Consider the following 16978-nt stretch of genomic DNA (forward strand, 5'->3'; position numbering starts at 1 on the left):
AAGACAACAAGAGAACTCACGAAAGGTTAACTTAAGCAGTTAATCTCTCCTGAGCCACAATTTCCTCATCTATAAATTAGGGATTCTAATACTTTTGTTAACTTTCTCACAGAGTTGGTATGGCAGAGTACTTTGTAAGTAGAAAATTGTAGATAATGATCACCATCATCCTTTGATAAATATATTAAATGGTTGCATATTTTATAGCTCTTTCTAGGCTCTTAAATTATATAATGATCCAGGGGCATGTATTTTCTGGGATGGAAGTAAGCAGGCAATATCATTCATTCCATCAATATCTAGTAAGTGCCTATTATGTGAAACACATTCTATTAAGTTCAAAAGACAGCTTGATGGTATATTGGAACTAGCCTTGAAATCAAGAAGACCTGACTTCAAATCCAGTCTTAGACGTCCACTAGCTGTGTGACCCTAGGCAACCCACTTAACCCTATTTGACAAACCATTCCAGTATCTTTGTCAAGAAAACCTCATTTCTTTTGACTTTGTTGTATTTATTCTCCCTTGATCCTGGATAAGTAAGTAGTGGAGATAAATTACATTTGTGAACTTCAAAAAGTCAGCAGAAACATCAGAGGTCCAGCAACAGGTGAGTAGTCTCAGTCAATAAGTATTTATTAGCTGCTTTCTGTATGCCAGGGGCAGTACTAGGCACTGGAGATACAAAGAAAGTGGAAAACTAAGCTCAAAAAACTCACAACTGAATGGGGGACAACACGACAACAATTATATACAAACAAGATCTGCACAAACTAAATTGGAGATAACTGACAGAGAGAAGGCACTAGGAGAACGTATGAGATTAGGGGAAAAAATTCCCAAGAAGATGGAATTTTAATTGGATTTGAAGAAAGCTAAGGAAGGCAGGAAGCAAAGATGAGGAAAGAGTGCTTCAAGGATAGGAGGTAGCCAGGAGAAATTGTCCAGACTCAGAAGATCCTGTTTCAAAGACAGTAAAAAAAAGTTGGTATTACAAATCCCAGAATATCAGAATGGGGGGAAGTAAGGTATTAAAAGACTGGAAAGAGAGGAGGGGATGGATGGTTAAGGGCTTTGGATACCAATAGAGGATTTGATATTTGATCCTGGAGGTAATACAGAGCCACTAGTGTTCCATGCATAGAGGAATGACATGGTCAGATTTCCACTTCAGGAAAATTAATTTGAGAGATGAGTGTAGGATGGACTGGAGTGAAGACAGACTTAAGGTAGCAAGACGAACTGGCAGGTAATTGCAATAATCTAAGTTGGTTGATTGGTTGGATATTGCATTTATTCTTTTTTTAAATAACTTTTTATTGATAGAACTCATGCCAGGGTAATTTTTTTCAGCATTATCCCTTGCATTCACTTCTGTTCTGATTTTTCCCCTCCCTCTTTCCACCCCCTCCCCCAGATGGCAGGCAATCCTTTACATGTTGAATAGGTTATAGTATATCTTGGATACAATATACGTGTGCAGAACCGAACAGTTTTCTTGTTGCACGGGGAGAATTGAATTCAGAAGGTAGAAATAATCCGGGAAGAAAAACAAAAATGCAAGCAGTTTATATTCATCTCCCAGTGTTCTTTCTTTGGGTGTAGCTGCTTCTGTCCATCTTTGATCAATTGAAACTGAATTAGCTCTCTTTATCGAAGAGATCCACTTCCATCAGAATACATCCTCAAACAGTATCAAACTGTTTTTTTGTTTGTTTGTTTGTTTTTAATTTTAATTTTATTTTATTTAATAATAACTTTGTATTGACAGAATCCATGCCAGGGTAATTTTTTACAACATTATCCCTTGCACTCGCTTATGTTTCGTTTTTTCCCCTCCCTCCCTCCACCCCCCCCCCAAGATGGCAAGCAGTCCTATATATGTCAAACAGTATCATTGTTGAGGTATATAATGATCTCCTGGTTCTGCTCACTCCATTCAGCATTAGTTCATGTAAGTCTCGCCAGTCCTCTCTGTATTCATCCTGCTGGTCATTTCTTACAGAACAATAATATTCCATAAGGTTCATATACCACAATTTACTCAACCATTCTCCAATGGATGGGCATCCATTCATTTTTCAGCTTCTAGCCACTACAAACAGGGCTGCCACAAACATTTTGGCACATACAGGTCCCTTTCCCTTTAGTATCTCTTTGGGGTATAGAAACACTGCTGGATCAAAAGGTATGCACAGTTTGATAACTTTTTGAGCATAGTTCCAAATTATTGCTTTTATTCTTGAAGAAGATCAACATTATAACAAAGTTGAGTTACAATTACCTTGCTCTGAAAGTGATTTTGGAATGCTTTACCATAGGTCAGGCAAAAATAGTCCATGTAAACATTTAGGATGGATTCTCTAAATTTGTGCATCTTGCATTTCTTTTGAGCCACTTCAATTCTGTTTTTTTTTCTTTTTATTTAATGATTCATTTATTTGTTTGAAGAATATTCTTAAACAGAAGTGTAACTCTTAGTTCCAATTTTTTTCTCCCTCCCTCTCTTACCTCCCCAAGAAAGCAAATAATCTCACATAAATTATACACATACAATCATTTTAAGCATATTTCCATATTGGTCATATTGGGAAAGAAAAATCAGAACAAAAGTGAAAAGCCACGAGAAAGAACAAAGCAAAACCAAACCAAAAGAGGTGAAAATAGAGTGCTTCAATCCACATTCAGTCCTCATGGTTTTTTCTCTACATGAAAATGGCAACTTACATGAACTGATGCTAAGTGAAATGAGCAGAACCAGGAGATCATTATATACCTCAACAACGATACTGTATGAGGATGTATTCTGATGGAAGTGAATTTCTTCGACAAAGAGAGCTAACTCAGTTTCAATTGATCAAGGATGGACAGAAGCAGTGACACCCAAAGAAAGAAGACTAGGAAATGAATGTAAACTGCTTGTATTTTTGTTTTTCTTCCCGCGTTATTTATACCTTCTGAATCCAATTCTCCCTGTGCAACAAGAGAACTGTTCGGTTCTGCACACATATATTGTATCTAGGATATACTGTAACCTATTTAACATGTATAGGACTGCTTGCCATCTGGGGGAGGGAGTGGAGGGAGGGAGGGGAAAAATCGGAACAGAAGTGAGTGCAAGGGGAAATGTTGTAAAAAATTACCCTGGCATGAGTTCTGTCAATAAAAAGTTATTTAAAAAAAAAAGAAAAGAAAAAATAAGAAAATGGCATTTTCCCATCCCAAGTATATTCGATATTGGATCACTATATTTCTGAGAAGACCCAAGTCTGTCTTAGTAGCTCATCACACAATCTTGTTGTTACAGTGTACAATATTCTCCCGGTTCTACTTACTTCACTCAGCCTCAGTTCTTATAAGTCTTTCCAGACTTTTCTAAAATCACATTGTTCTCCATTTCTTATAGAACAATTGTATTCCATTACATTCGTATACCATAAACTTGTCCAGTCACTCCCCAATTCATAGGCATCCACTCAATTTCTAATTTCTTGCTGCCCCATTTTTGCATATGTGGATCCTTTCCCTTCCTTTATGATCTCTTTGGGATATAAGCCCAGTAGGAACACTGCTGAGTCAAAGGGTATGCATGTTTTATAGCCATGGGAATAGCACCAAATTGCTCTCCAGAATGGTTGAATCAGTTCACAACTCCATTAGCAATGTATTAATGTCCCAGTGTTACCATATCTCCTCTAACATTTATCATTACTTTTTGCCATAATCTTAGCCAATCCAATTGGTGTGAGGTGGTGCCCCTCTAATCAATAGTGATTTAGAGCATTTTTTTATTATAGATCACTATAGATGGCTTTAATTTCATCATCTGAAAATTGTGTTTAAATCTATTGACCACTTATCAATTGAGGAATATCTTGTATTCTTAAAAATTTGACTCATTTCTCTATGTTTTACAAATTAGATTTTTATCAGAAACACTGGCTGTAAAAATTGTTTCCCAGCTTTTTGCTTCTCTTCTAATTTTGGTTGCATTTGTTTTGTTTGTGCACAATCTTTTTAATTTAAGGTAATCCAAATTTTCCATTTTTTATTTAATAATGTTCTCTCCTTCTGGCCATAAATTCCTCCCTTCTCCAAAGATCTGACAGGCAAACTACTCCTTGCTCTTCTAATTTGCTTATAATAATATTCTTCATGTCTAAATCATGAACCCATTTCAACTTTATCTTGGTATAGGGTGTGAGATGTTAGTCTGTGCCATACTATTTTCCAGTTTTCCCAGCAGTATTTATCAAATAGTAAGTTCTTATTCCAGAAACTGGAATGTTTTGGTTTAACAAATAGTATAACCATAATTATTGACTATTGTGTCTTGTGTGCCTAATCTAGTTCACTGATCCACCACTCTTTCTTAGCTAGTAACAAATGGTTTTGATGATTAATACTTCATAATACAGTTTTATGTCTTTGCTAGACTACCTTTTTTGCATAAAAAACAAAACAAAACAATTCCCTTGATATTCTTGACCTTTTGTTCTTTCAGACAAATTTTGTTATTGAATTTTTTATAGCTCTATAAAATAGGTTTTTTTGTTTTTTGTTTTTTTAGCAATAAGTAGACTCATTTAGGGAGAACTGTCATTTTTATTGTATTACCTCATCCTACTCATGGAACTACTTCAATTCTGCCTTGCTCAAAGCATAGTACCTTCTTTGAGGAGAGCAGTCATGCTGTGGTCCTGTCCCAGTGTCTCCCATATCATACAATCAACTCTAATTGAGAGTGTCCTTGTATTGCTTTTTTCTGCCCATCATCTGAACACTTGCCTGTCTGAGATCTCCATAAAATAGTCTTTTGCCAAGCATACATTTGGCATTTGAACAATGTGGATGACCTAATGGAGTTGCACTCTCTGCAGTAGAGTTTGAAATGAAGGTCTAACCCAAATGGTATCAGAGTCAGAGGAGATAAGGGGGATATGGATTCTGCCCAGCAGCCACATTTAATGAGAAAGCCTGAAGAATGAATGGCCTGCTTGATCCATTCCAAAACTCAATAATGATAGCAGCCAAAACACCATATGCTACAAGCAAAGAAATGACTTGACGATGGCCTAGGCTGCTGTGCCTAGAACTGAACTTGGTGAAAATGAATATTTAGTAGCAGCCAATTTATATTTAAGACCCTCACTTCGAGGACAAATGCAGTAGGGAAGAGAGAACTCCCAGCCTGGGAAGTTTTATATTTTGCATTTTATGATATATTCTTAGTAAAAATCTCACTGCAAAAAATATTTAATGTTCAAGGATTATCACTAATAATGAGGAGGTGTTCATTTGTTAACTAATAATGGGGCAGTAATCACTGAGTTAACTGATCCAAATTAAAAATAAACTGACAGTTGATGGGGCAAAGGGAGCAGTAAGTGGTAAAATTTGCTCTCAGAGAGAGAGCAAGTGGAGGGATGAAATTAACGGGATCGCATTGGATGTGGCCATAGAGCTGTAGTAGAGAAAAATATCCTCAGCCCCTATAACTCTGTGGAGGAGTAACCAGCTGAGCTCTGGAGACTCAACTACAACAATGAGCCAGGATTGAGAGAAAAATTCCAGCATCTACATATACTACATGGAAAAACAAAACAAAATAAATTCTGTTTGTTGAATTGTGTCCAAATTTTTGTCACCCCCTTTGGGGTATTCTTAGCAAATTTATTGGAATAGTTTGCCATTTCCTTCTGCAGTTCATTTTACAGATAAGGAAACTGAGGCAAATGGGGTTAAGTAATTACCCCCTAGTACAAGTATAAGTATCAGAGGCCAGACATGAACTGGAAAAGATGAGTTTTTTTGACTCCACACCCAGCACTATATCCACAGTACCATCTAGCTGCCCAAAGGCACAGGAGAAGCTTTCATCAATAAAACTTATTAGGAGAAACATTATACCAAGGCTTCACTGCTCCAGTGCATAGAGAACTCCCAAATGAAGAAAGTTGTCTGCCAATTCTTGTCAGAAACTTGGTGGTCTTAGAGATTTTTAGACCACCAAGACAGGAAGTGACTTGGCCAACTTCACAAAGTCTTTATAAGTCAGAGGCTGAATTTGTGCCCAGGCTTTCAGGCTTCTAAAGCCATCGCTCTACCTATTAATCCACACCACCTTTCTTTTTAAAAAGAGAAGGGGAAAAAAGTAAAACCACATTTCAATATGATTTACTGACAACAAAATTCATTGGATAAAAAAAAAAAAAAGCTTGACATATGTCCTATTTAGTGTAGTTGAGTACTAAGGGGAATTATTTTTAAAATATTTCCCTCATTCCTACTACTATGTGATAAATGATATCACTTGGCAGGTTCTACTTCTCTGTTGATAGTTAGAAGCGCTGTGGTCCCTTCTTCTGGGAAGACTGAAGCTGGGGAATCTTGGGGAGTTGAGGATAGCACATAGAGCTTGGGCATCAGCTCAGAACTAATAATGAGCCTCTGAGAATAGAGAAGCCAATAGTTTCCCTCAAAGGAGGAGCAAACCATACTTTCAGTCTGGATGAGAGAGAGAGAGAGAGAGAGAGAGAGAGAGAGAGAGAGAGAGAGAGAGAGAGAGAGAGAGAGAGAGAGAGATACAGAGAAGTAAAGAAAAAGAAAGAAAAGGAAAAAAAAAATGTGATGGAGTATCAAATAAATGTTGTCTAGGTGTCCTTAGACCTTTAATTAGAATATCAGGATGACATAATCACTAGAGGGCATAGCTGAGTTATTCTTGAATGTTTATACAAAAAGACTCCCATGTCTGAAATCAATTCAGTAGAAAAATTATTTCATGCTTGAAACAATGTCCTCTGTATATTCATTCCCAAGAAGTTCAAATATTTTATTTCTTTAGAGGGTATTGAGATCAGCATCTGTCAGCACTCAGACAACCTTATCATTTGGGGTTTTAAATCTTATTAAAACTTTCCAATTTCCCACACCACACAAATTAAAGCACTATATAAGATATGACAACTTCTTTAAGAAAGGAAATGTGGTGTGTCTTGTCTACTTTGGAGCCCCATTCATATTAAGACTGCCTCTCAGTCTGGGAAACTCTACCTTTGTTTCTCCTGACAAGCATCAGTCATCAGCACAGAGGTTTCCTTCCTGATACTTTTTTTTTTTTTTTAATCTTCAGATTCTTTTTCATAGGAATCAGCTTTAAAGAATCGTCTCTTTTCTTTGATGGGCTGTCCCCGTCACCCATGAAGCTGTAAAGTACTATCTGCTCTTGTTTTTTGAAATCATGATTCTTAAAATTTTCCCACATAGATATTCTGTTCTGTTTGCTTTTTTATATTAATGATCTTGGATGGATTGAAGTGTTACTGGGGAAAAGGGGAGGGACAGATATGTCTGTGAAGCAATCAACAATCAAAAATGTACAAAAAAGCCTTTGAAAAGGTTTGGGAAATGTGTGTTCCAGGTTACACCCAAGAACAGTTGTCATGGGTGATTAAAGTCCTTAACATAATTATTTTGTCCATTCCAATGAATATATTGAACACCTAATCTATACAGCCCCGTGCTAGGCACTATAGGAGATAACAAAGCAAAGCAAGGCACAAAGCTGGCTTGAAAAGGCTTCTAAGTTAGTAGAAAAGGTGGGGTAGACTTGGCATGGGGGAGGGAATAAGCATTTTTAAAAGTACCAATTATGTGCAGGATACTTTATAGATATCATCTCATTTTATATATATTATTGTGAAAAGTCATCATGTAAGAAAGAAATCGATGTCTTCAAAAGTGTAAGATCTGGGGTCAAAGGATCCAGCTCTGAATTCTGGTTCTGCTGGTACTACTTGTGATCCTTTGGGCAAGCCATTGAATGGCTCTGGGCCTCAGTTTCCACATCTGCAAAATTAGGGAGTTGAAGCATATGAGTTTTAAGGTCAATTTTCTGCTCTAAATCTATGATCAAATGTGTGCTTTCCTGCTATAACCTCTCCCAGTCTACTTCAGCCAGATGCTTCCACTTAACCATGCTTATAAACCCCAGGCTAACCAAGATTAAAGATTGACTCCTCCCTTCCTGGAGAACACATACAAGTGCTTGATCTTTTAACCCAGTGAACATGGAATCAGATGCTGTTAGAACTTGGATAACAAAAGCAAGAGCATCCCAATTCCATAGATAGTAAACGATGAGGTTTACAAATCCTTTTCTCAGAACAATCCTATGAGGCAAAGATTAAGTCCCTTAATTCCATTTTACAGATGAAAAGATTGATGTGCTGCATGATCTGCCCTTGGTCACATAGCAAGTGAGTGTCATAGATGAAATTTGAAACTAAGTCACCTGCACCTGACTCATTCACTCTTTACAATACATCTTGAGGAACAGATCATCCAGTTCCTTAATTTTATAAGTGGGAAAATTGAGGTCTAGATGAATTATGTGACTTGTTTGAGTTCACAGATACTAACTCCACTGAAGCCAAGGTTTGACTAGGTTTTTTTGACCAAAAACGCATCTTTTCACTATCCCCCTTGCAGTTGTTGGACCTGAGAAAATTAAGGAAGATTAAGAGATCAGGTTTTTAGAAAAGTAATCGATATGATCAATCATGTTCCTATGAAAAATAAGAATGAATTAAAAGCCATGAGACAGCTTCCATAAACCCTTAATATCTCTCTCTCTCTCTCTTTCTTTCTCTCTCTCTCTCTCTTTCTTTCTCTCTTTCTCTTTCTCCTCACTCTTTCTGACTCTCTCCTCACTCTTTCTTCCTCTCTCTCTTTCTAGCTCTCACTCTTACTCTTCTTTTCCCTCTTTCTTTGTCTCTCTGAATTTGTCTGAATGTATCTTTCTCTGTCTCTGTCTCCAAACTTTGTAATCCCAAAATTAGCCCAGAAGGTAATTGCAACAAAAATAGAGAAATGGTAGCATTCATGAATTGATTGAATCTTAGAAAAATCAAACATCCTGGAGGATGATGGTATCAAGCAAAATGGTGGCCTCCACTCCAAGAATGGCAGAGCAGCAGCTTTGGGGAAAACATGAGGCAATGGGAATGGTGTTAATTGAAAAATTTGAGGGGTTTGGAGAGTTTACTGACAATGGAAAAGTCACAGTAAAATGGGACTGGAGGTAGAGCCAGAGACGTGAACAAGCATTTATTAAGCATCTACTATGTACCAAGTAAAATGACTCAGAGAATGACAAGGCCCTGAGCCTGGAGTTCAAATCTGGTCTCAGACATTTATTAGCTGGGTGATCATGAGCAAGTCACTTAATTCTGTTTGTTTTAATCTAATGAAGAAGGAAATGGCAAACCACTGCAGTATCTGCCAAGAAAACCCCGTAGACGTTATGGGGTCACAAAGAGTCAGACATGACTGCATGACTGAACAACAACCATGTGCCAAATAAAATGGTGCCAAATGATTAGAGATTTGCAGAAGGGAAAAAATAACTATACTATGTGAATGTAAAAGAACATTATCGAGTGAAAAGACTATAAAGAACTCAGAGAAATGAGATTTTAAAAAAAAGCAGAATCTGGAAAATTACATCCACAAAGACTTCCATAATGCAAATGAAAACAGTACCAAAACTCAGATTAAAGGCAATGATGGGCTTTGCTCTAGAGAATAGATGATGAAGGGTAGCTTAGGTGTTTCAGTGGCTAGAGTGCCGAACCTGGAGTCAGGAATGCCTGAATTCAAAGCTATGAGACTTCAGGCAAGTCACTTAATCCTGCTTGCCTCATTTTCCTCATCTGTAAAATAAATTGGAGAAGGAAATGGCAAACCATTTTAGCATCTCTGCCAGGAAAACCTCAAATAGAATCTGAAGAGTTAGATCTGACTGAACAACAACAAAACAGACAATGAACCTCTTAGGAAAAAGGAGGTAGACCAACAGTTTGGAATGTGCATAGATATATACATACAAATGAATACATATATATATATGTGTACATATATGCATGCACACACAATATTTATGCACATACACATTTATTTATGTGCTGTCGGACACGGTGACTTTAAGGTTGTCTTGGCTATCTTAATTTTCTTTATTACAAGGGAGTGTTCTACCCATTAATCTCTGGGTAAATGACTAGAGATAAAGAGAAAAGGTCATCCATAACACTTTTTTTTTAAATGGGGTAAGTATTTGGGAGGAGGTAATATAGGCATACAATTTATACATAAGGTGGAAAAACTGGATGATCAAGATTGAGGAGCTAGTGAAATAGGAAGCAGCCTCCCATGACGGGTTTGGCAGGCAGAAATTCACCAGGAAGGAATCTGGATAATTTATCAGGCCTAGAATTTAAAAGAGAATTTGGAATATTGAGATTTGGACACACTACTTCCTTCTTCTGCCTGGAAAGAGGGGGTTTTCTGGTCTCAAGTAAGAAGGGGAAAGCGGGAATAAAAAAATGAGGGCATCTCCAGGTAGGCAGTACCAAGGTATCTGACCATTGCTTTAACCATTTCTTCTTTTGCTCAGTTCCAGGGCACATTGTGTGGGGACTCGAGTTGAATGGGTATGGACCTCAGTTTTCTCACCCACAAGTTCCCTTTATTAGTGAAATCAAAAGTCTATTCTTTATTCCCTTAATATTTACAAAGTGTTTACTTTCACTGTAAGGTAGTAATTGTTGTATCATTACAGATTATAGATTAGGAAACTGAGGTTTAGATAGGAGAAGTGAATTACCTACAATAATCAAAAGGCTAGCAAATTGTAATGATTTAGAACTCAAATTCAAATATCCATTGGGAGTATATCTATCAAGATTTCACCTAGGGGCTCTATCATACTCTTTGCAGAAATAGATTTAAATAATTGCTCATGGGTAGATAAAGTCAATATAACTTTAAAAATTGACAATACTAGATATATTGATTTCCTTATACAGTGATATTCCAAATTTTCAAAGGAATATTTTGTATAGCTAGAAAAAATTCTAAATTTGTACGGAGGGAAAAAGATCAAGAATCTCAAATGTAATAATGAAAAAAGGAGGAAATAAGGAGTTACTTCAGTATTAAATCTTGAACTGTACTACAAAGCAGTAATCATTAAAATAACTGGTTAATTGATACTGGTGGAAGGAGAGAGAGAAAGAGAGAGAGAGAGACAGACAGACAGACAGAGACAGAGACAGACAGACAGAGATACAGAGATACAGAGACAGAGACAGAAAGAGATAGAGATAGAGATAGAAAGAGAGACAAAGATAGGGAGACAGAAAGAGATAAACAGATAGAGACAGACAAAGATAGGGAAACAGAGACAGACATACACATACATGCACAGAAAGAGAGAGAAGGAGAGAGTTCATAATGTTCAATAAAATTAAAACTTTTGGTAACTAAGAATCAGATATTGATTGAGAAAGACTGTTGGAAAAACTAAACAGTAATTTGGCAGAAATTAGGTTTAGGCCAACATCTCACAAAGTCCAGATGGACACAAAGCGTAAACATGAAAGGTCACATCATAAACAAATTGGAGAGCAAAGAACTTTTCAGATCTAGAAGTTCACAATTATCTAAAAACTAGAGAAAACCACACAAGTAAAATGAAAAATTTTAGTTAGATACTATTTTAAAGGTTTTAAACAAATAAATCAAATACAACAAAACTCAGATGAAAAAAGAATAAGTTGGGAGTCTCATATTCAAGATGTATTAAAAAAAAACTATTCAAATTTCTAACCTAAAGAGCCATTTTATAATAGATAAATGGTCAAAAGTTATGAACAGATAGTTTTCAAAAGGAAAAAATTAAGCTACTCAGAACCATATAAAAATGTTATAAAGCATTGTTGTTGTCTGTTTTTAAAGAAAACCAATGGTATCAGTGGATGAGGCAGGGTCACAGTCATCAACCTCACTCTCTCTGCCAGTTATCAAAGTGCAATGGCAAGACAAAGCTCAAAATGACTAGTACTGGCCCAGGATGCCTTGGATGACCTCAGCATCTTCAGGCCTGACCAAGCTCTATGCACGCCACTGCCTGCTTTAGCCACCCCCATGGCCATTGGAACAAACTGTTCTCATCTATCATATTGTGGAGAGGAAATGTTCTTTGGAGTAGCCATCCCTCTACCTCACCAATGGGTTTGAGGCCTATTGATTCCTTTCAGTCTGGTTTAGCCTGCCTGTCAAGACAGTTTTACCAAGGTATGGCTGCTATGTATGCCATAGCTTCTTGGAGCCACAGGTGAGAATCAGATGAAAAGTGGACTCCAAAAGTGGATGAGCAACCCTGAAAAGGGCTCAACAAGTCCTCAAGCCAGAGGTGTCAGTTGTCCCTAAATATAATTACTAATTACAGAGGTGCAAATTAAAACAACTTTTAAGGTTCCTCCTCATACCTACCTCTCAGCAAACATGACAAGGCAAATACGGGAGGAGCTGAAAGGGGGAAAATTATATTAGTGCACTTTTGGTGGGGTTGAGAATTGGTTTAGTCATTCTGGAAAAAAAATTATGAACCATGTACAGGAAGTTACTGAAAATGTATGTATCCATTCAGTTAGCCATTTCACTTCTGGGCCTAAATCCCACCTCAGACACTCCCTAGCTGTGTGACTCTGAGAAAGTCACTTAATCCTATTTGCTTCAGTTTTCTCAACTGTAAAATGGGAGTAATAATAAAGATGCTGTGAGGATCAACATCAAAATGATATAATAATTCTTCTGGAAAGGATCTATATGCTCAAGAATATTTGAAGTAGTTTTTTTTTTCATGGTAACTAAAAGCTGGAAATGAAGATTATGTCTTTCTAAGAGGGAACGATTAAACAAAATGTAATAGAATATTTGTATACCTAAGGAATAATGAAATGAATAATTTCAGAAGAAATTGGAAAGACCTCAACGCTGATAGAGAGCAAAGTGAATATGAGAAAAATAAATGTTTAGGGAAACAAGTTGCTATGATTTAGGCTTTACTTGATATTCATAATTATAGTCATCAAACAAAGTTTTCTCTGTTGTTCCATTGGTTAAGGGAGCTCATAGAATTATAGTAAAGACATGAGATTCATCTTGTTACAGGACAGTCCTTAAGATTGCCCTCAGCTCTTCCAAATGAAATCCTATTTACTAACCAATAAATAGCAAATAGGGTGGGATCTTGTGTTTTAATCAGTTATATTAATCAGTCTTCAAACATTTATTAAATAAATACTTACTATGTTTCATGCACATATGTTAAGTGCTTGAAATACAAAAAAAATAAAAACCCATTTGCTTCCCATAAGGCACTCCCAATTAAGTGGAGGAGAGAATATGCAAATAATTATGATCACACAAGTATATATATATACGATATGTGTGTGTGTGTGTGTATGTATATATCATGTAAATAAAAGAATCTCAGAGGAAGGCCCTAAGGAGGGAGCACTTGAGGAAAGTGATGGAAAATAACGATTTTGAAGGTGTCTAGGGAAGTCGGAAAGTAGAAGAAAGAAGAAAAAGGTACATTTCCACGTATTTGTATAAAGATGTGATCTCATATTCTCATTAAGCATATCCCCATTAAAATGGGAAAATTTTGTTATTAAGATTCTGTAGAAATGAGACAGTGAGATGGATTTTTTCATGCTCTTAGTGTTTTGGGGGATTTTTCCTAATGGTTTGGTATCTCCCCTTCTTTCAGTTATATTGAGACTCTCCTTGAATGCTCTGAAAACAGAGATAGAGACAGAGAAAGAGAGAGACAAAAACAGAGAGAGACAAAGAGGGACAGAGAGAAAGAAAGAGAGTCAGAGACAGATAGGCAAAGAGACAGAAAGACAGAGACAGACAGACACACACACACATGCATAGATGTTCTGATTGGATTGCTCTTCCCTGCCTTCATTTACTTCAATCGACATCTGCTTCTTCATAGGATCTATGACTAAAGTAACAATAATTGAAAACAGGATTCTCATTTATGTTATTATGATAGTCCAAAAACGATGGGGCTGATAGCTTTCAATGCATTTTGTCTCTGATGCCTTGACAAGGTGAGAACCCTTTTCAAGGAAATCAAAGAGAATCAGAAGGGTGTGTGAAAAGTCTAGATACTTCCTGGAATTGAATAAATGCATAGTATGAGAGACTCGGTCACTAAATAATTGGCAGAAGTTGTTCCCGAACCAGAGGGAGAGACTTTCAACTTCTGGATTTGGGACGTCAGCGTTAACATTCCCAGCATGCCTCTGAGAAGCAAAGGAGAATGGAACTGTGACTGTGAAGGAGGTAGCAGTCACTCACTCTATAGAGACTGATGCAGGCATCTTAGAGCAGAACATCCAGATTGAGGGAAGTTCCAAGAGAAAAACAATCTTATTTTCCCCCAATTTCTCCTCCTGATTCTTGTCTAGCTACAGACACTATACATAACCTGCTATTTTATTACCCATTTTCAATAAATGTATTTTGCTTTAATGACAAAGAAATCAGAGGTTCACTAGATATAAATGTAAGGCTAGCCAGAGAGTCCTTTCTATGTCTAGAGGTTCAGAATTTTCCTTATTGGGGGCTAAGGGCAATTTTGACAGATCTCAGAACATTTCATCTAAAATAAACTCTCTGAAGCTGAAGACCTGGGAACTATCACAATGATCCCTAGGCTTAAAATGAGCTAATTAAGAGCTTAAAATGAGCAGAGTATTACATGTCTAACTCTTCTCTTGGGCTCATCTTCCTCTCTTTATTCCACACCTCTACCAGCCACAATTCTCTTAATCACTGCTTTCATGTCCCTACTCTTTGCATACCATTAGAAGAGTGTCCTTTTCAAAATCTCATAACAACCACACCTTAAGGACCTTAACAATCTGATCACAACATTCCCCCCCCCCAAAAAAAAAAAAACCTTATCTCCAAGACCCCATGTGAACTCTTTACTCGAGCCAGAATCAATGACTCACTCTTTTATTAGCACCCCTCAGTTATCCCGACCTCTGTACCTCTAGGCTGTATCTGCTCCTTGGAATGTTCCCCACCCCAACTGCCTTTCACAGAAGTGAAATCACAGAATTTCAGAACTGGAGGAGATGCTTAGTGGCCACCTCATTCAACCCAGACACCAAAAAAAGAAATCCCATTAAAACCTAGAAGATCACATAATCCAGTAGAACCACCTTCTCCATTCCACCCTAAGACAAATCATCCCACCACCTCCTGAAAGCAGCCATCCCAATTTGGGAAGGCACTAATTGTTAGAAAAAAAAATTTTTTTTTCTTGACTTTGTTGCTTAATCAATCACTTTTCAATTTCATAGACATTGCTTGTGATTCTACCATCTGATGTCAAATGGAACAAGGCTAAGCCCTGTTCCATAAGAGAGACCTTTCATTCAATATCCAATTCAAGTTCCATCTCATTAGTGAAATCTTTATTTCATCTCCAGAGCTTATCTTAATAATATTCCTTATCTTTTCCATATATGTATCTTAGTTCTCCAATCTGCTGCAAGCTCCTTGAAGGCTTAACTTAGTCACTTTGTGCTTGTCTGATATTACCCAAAGAGTGGTCCATAGAAGTATTCATTGGAAAAATGAATCCCTGGCTTATTAAAAAACAAAAAAAAACCTGAGTGATCACATGATCTCTCAGTATTGCCACTTGAATTATGGCAACATAATACCATTCTACATCATAGGAAAGTTTAATGGATTCACTTTGGTCACATAAAATCTTTTAACAATATCATGATAATAAATGGTAATATTTGTTTTAAAATGAATATATGATTGGATTTAACATATATTTTAACATATTTAACATGTATTGGACTACCTGCCATCTGGGGCAAAGGGTGGGGAAAAGGAGGGAAAAATTTGGAACAAAGTTTTGCAAGGGTCAATGTTGAAAAACCACCCATGCATATGTTTTGTAAATAAAAAGCTTTAATTAAAAAAAAAGATTTAAAAATGAATATATATTATTCTTCCTCCATCAGGAAATAAAGGATTGATTTTTTTTTCTATTTTAAAAGGCCCATATAAATCTTCAGTTTTGAGTTTTTATAGACACACATGGCATAAATATGACTTTCTAGAACATAGAAGACCTAAGCCTTTGTTTTTGGCTCAGCGATATTATTGATGTTAATATAATTGACAATTTATTTTGTAATCTCCTGTCAATGATATTTTACATTGTAATAAACAATAATTGAGTTCAATTGAAAAGTTTTTATATGGCGAACTAAATGGTTGGTTGGAGCTTCTAGACAATATAGAACAGTCACTTTCCAACCACTTAATGAGTTTTTGCTTAAAAGTACAGTTGATTTCTTATTTAATGAGTCACACCGAAACAAGTAAGTCAACAATTGAACCGTACTATGCCAGATTCTCATTTTGATGGGGGATCCAGCCAAAGAATTTTGATCCTAATTAAGTTTAAATTAGCCTCCTGTGATCCATATTTCTCTACAAACAATTTAAACATTGGAGATTTTTGCTGCTCTTCTCCAAGGCAATTTGAAAACAGTTTGGTGTTTTTCTTTCTTCCTTCCTCTTTGCCAGCTTTCCAGTAAAAGTTAAACAACTCACAGAATTTCTGGGTCTTTTCCCTGAGAACAATGTACTAATCACTCATTCAGAAGCTGTAGCAGATGCCTAGTACAACATCCCACCGGCCTTTGGGCCTTCAGCTTTTTTTTAGCCCGTTAGTGAATCTTGAGCATGTTAAAGTGGTTGCTAGGTATCTGTTCTCAACCTGGGAAAGCATTTTCTAAAGTGGATTACTACTGTATCGGATGGTGTAGTTTGGTAGTTAGCTCAAACTCACGGGGGCAAAGTTTAATTCTTTATATATAATATATATATATATATGTATGCACCTTTGGGGAAATTTGGGGCAAATCTCAGTCCAAATTATAACAGGAACATTATCTTTTCTAGCCAACTGCAAGACCAGCACGAGACCACACAAAACAAGTGATCACCGACTTGGAAAAGTCCTGTACATACAAACCTAACGTGGGGGAGGCAAATTGTCAAGGCAGCAGGCATG

The sequence above is a fragment of the Antechinus flavipes genome, chromosome 3 (genome assembly GCF_016432865.1).
Source record: "Antechinus flavipes isolate AdamAnt ecotype Samford, QLD, Australia chromosome 3, AdamAnt_v2, whole genome shotgun sequence".
NCBI lineage: Eukaryota > Metazoa > Chordata > Mammalia > Dasyuromorphia > Dasyuridae > Antechinus > Antechinus flavipes.